At 38.4% G+C, this 3,426-nt stretch overlaps 1 pseudogene; it reads left to right on the plus strand.

Moving 5' to 3' along the window:
* Positions 1–1,241: 1,241 nt before the first annotated feature.
* LOC120150193 lies at positions 1,242–3,077 on the plus strand (annotated as a pseudogene).
* Positions 3,078–3,426: the final 349 nt, after the last annotated feature.

Consider the following 3,426-nt stretch of genomic DNA (forward strand, 5'->3'; position numbering starts at 1 on the left):
AAAAAGTAAACGTTAGGTATAATTTTAAAACAAATGAAAGTTAAAACGAAACAAAAATGACAATTTAAGTATTAAACGTATAGTTTACCATAGAATCAAAGACTTGGTCACAAAAAATTAATTTCATAATATATATTTTTAAAATAAGTATTTACTTCAATTATTAAAATTACAAAAAAAATATAACTTAATTACCGATTAGAATTTGAATAAAAAACTAATAATTTCTCCCTATACAATTATCATTCGCGCATTAGATTTTAAGTATTCAATAATTTCAATTCTTATGTATGTCAAAAATCCGTTCAATTACCATTGATGACCTAAATTTTTAATATAATTTTTTCATATTTGTACTATTTAATTAATATAAAATCTTACGTTAAACACTAAGGATATATGACATGTTGGAAAACAAGTTTAATTAATGGGAGTTCCTAATGCAAAGAGATTGGAACAACACCGAAACAAGTCTTTCCGTGTTATGTTTTTCCTTTACACTTGAGCATTTCTATAGACACAAGTGGTTAAAAGATCATACACAAAAATGGGGGTGGTTGTGGATTATGTGGCATATGCCTTGAGAAACAAGTCAAAACAGATTAAACAAATCCTTGAATTGGTAGTGGAAGGGGAAGGGGAAGGGGAAGGAAAGGGTTGAAAAAGGGTTCCCATGGGAGGGAGTATTGCCTAGTTATGGGTCACGTTTGGCCTTACATGAATTTTCTTTTGAAGAGGAAAGTCTCTTTTCATGAACCATGTGGCGGCAATGGCCGGTGGGTTTGATCTGTTCCTGAGTGGCGTCTGTTGGTTCGTGTACAGACTGTAGATAACTCGATTCGCACGTGTGAAGCTCGAGTTACCATCCGGCACGTGCGGAGCACACGTGAGGGAGAGAGATGAGTTGTTTGTCAACTTTGCTTGACCCTACTCAACAATCACTACCTTTATTGTCAACTTCGGTTTTGAGCGTTTTTCACCCCTAATGGATCCGAGTCCACAATCGTGTCTTCATATAAGCATACATTCATGGTCATTGAAAGGTATCTAAATCTTAGCTTGTTAGGTTCAACTTTAACAAACTCTAAAATAATAAAAACGAGGTGTAATGATAAAATTTTCTATAATCATTTTGGTTTATATAATCATTTATGGTAATTGAAAACGCGACCACGGCCGCGATTTGAAACCCTGATCCTAGGATTTTCTTTGAGCTCTTACTTTGAAATGTTTTCATAGGGATTGAGGTCTGTGAGAGGATTTCAACAATGGGGATTGCAGTTATCCTTGTGACATACTTGGTTGGGGTGATGCATTTTCCGAGCTCAACATCAGCCAATGTTGTGACAGATTTCATGGGAACATCGTTCCTCTTGTGTCTCCTCGGAGGCTTCCTCGCCGATTCGTTCCTTGGCCGATACAAGACGATTGCCGTTTTTCCATCATACAGACTCTGGTGGGTGCTGAAGACATTGTTTATAGTTTCAATCTTTTGTGCTGAATGTTCAGGTTTTGATCTGTGATGAATGATGAAAATGGTGGTGGGTTTTTTTAGGGGACTGGGGCATTAGCAATAGCTACAAAGCTGCCACAACTACGCCCTCCACCATGCCACGCATCAGCATCATCCCATACATGCAAACCAGCAAATGGATTTCAGATGAGGATTTTATACGTGGCCTTGTATCTGATTGCACTAGGCACTGGTGGACTAAAATCAAGTGTCTCCGGATTTGGAACTGATCAATTTGATGAGAAAGATGAGAAGGAGAAAACCCAAATGACCTATTTTTTCAACAGGTTCTTCTTCATCATCAGTACCGGAACCCTGACGGCGGTTACGGTGCTAGTCTACTTACAAGACGAAGTCGGTCGAAGCTGGAGTTACGGAATCTGCTCCGTTTCCATGTTTATAGCCATCCTGATATTCTTATCGGGGACTAAAAGATACAGGTACAAAAAAAGTTTGGGAAGTCCAATAGTTCAGATTTTCCAAGTCATTGTGGCAGCAATCAATAAAAGAAAGATGGAACTTCCTTACAATGTCGAGTTATTATATGAGGATACACCAGAGGCTCAAAGAATTCATCACACTGATCAATTTCGGTGAGTTTATCTCATTGTTCTTCATCAGTGTTTGCTTGGGAATCAAGGCAATACCTAATCATTTTCTTCTTTGTTTTTGTTACCCTAGCTTCTTGGACAAGGCAGCCATTGTTGCCGAAGGCGATTTCGAGAGAAATGTTGTTTCAGATCCGAATCCATGGAAACTTTGCTCGGTGACAAGGGTGGAGGAAGTCAAAATGATGATGGGACTTATGCCAGTATGGGCCACAACCATCATATTTTGGACCACTTACGCACAGATGATCACTTTCTCAGTTGAGCAAGCCTCCACCATGGAAAGATCAATCGGAGGTTTCCTGATCCCCGCCGGTTCCCTCACCGTATTCTTCGTCGCAGCGATATTGATCACCCTCGCCGTAGAAGATCGTTTCATTATGCCGGCCTGGAAGAAATGGAAAGGAAAACCAGGTTTCACCAACCTACAGAGAATCTCCATAGGACTAGTTCTATCAACGTTCGACATGGCAGCCGCCGCACTAGCCGAGAAGAAACGACTCGAGGTGGCGAAAACCACCGGTGCTTCCAAGACAACAACAACGCTGCCTATAAGCGTTTTCTTTCTGATCCCACAGTTCTTCCTAGTTGGAGCTGGTGAGGCCTTCATATACACAGGCCAACTCGATTTCTTCATCACTCAATCACCCAAAGGAATGAAAACCATGAGCACCGGTCTCTTCCTAACAACTCTATCGCTCGGTTTCTTCGTCAGCAGCTTCATGGTATCGGTGGTGAAAAGAGTCACCGGAGGAAGCAACGGCGGCCAAGGATGGCTGGCTGATAACATAAACCATGGGAGACTTGATTGCTTCTATGGACTTTTAGCAGTTCTGGGGATCATTAATTTTGTACTGTATCTTGTTTGTGCCATGTGGTATAAACCAAGGAACGAGAAACCTGGTTTACAGATGGAAGCCATTGCTAATAGCTCATCTGCTGAGAATAAGTGCTAGGGTTTTCTCTAGAAACACTGCACGATGATTGTTTATTGTCGTCTTTGTAGATTAAGAACTGGTTTCCCTTGCTGTCTTCTTTTCAATCAATATAGAACCATGGTTTCAGTTCATGTATGATTGATTTTATGTTATTTTTTTAATGTTTCAAGCATTGTAAAATTATATACAAATTTCCATAATTTTTATATAGATTTTAGTATTTTTTATTAGACTTAGGTTGAGAGATAGGTTTCGTTAAATTTAATTTAAATAGTAAAAATAAATAAATTAAATTTAATTAATAATACATAATATTAAAATAAAAAATATATATTATTAATTTTTTAATTTATAAATGAGTAGTTGA

This window comes from Hibiscus syriacus, unplaced genomic scaffold (assembly GCF_006381635.1).
Source record: "Hibiscus syriacus cultivar Baekdansim isolate YM2019G1 unplaced genomic scaffold, ASM638163v2 tig00111016_pilon, whole genome shotgun sequence".
NCBI lineage: Eukaryota > Viridiplantae > Streptophyta > Magnoliopsida > Malvales > Malvaceae > Hibiscus > Hibiscus syriacus.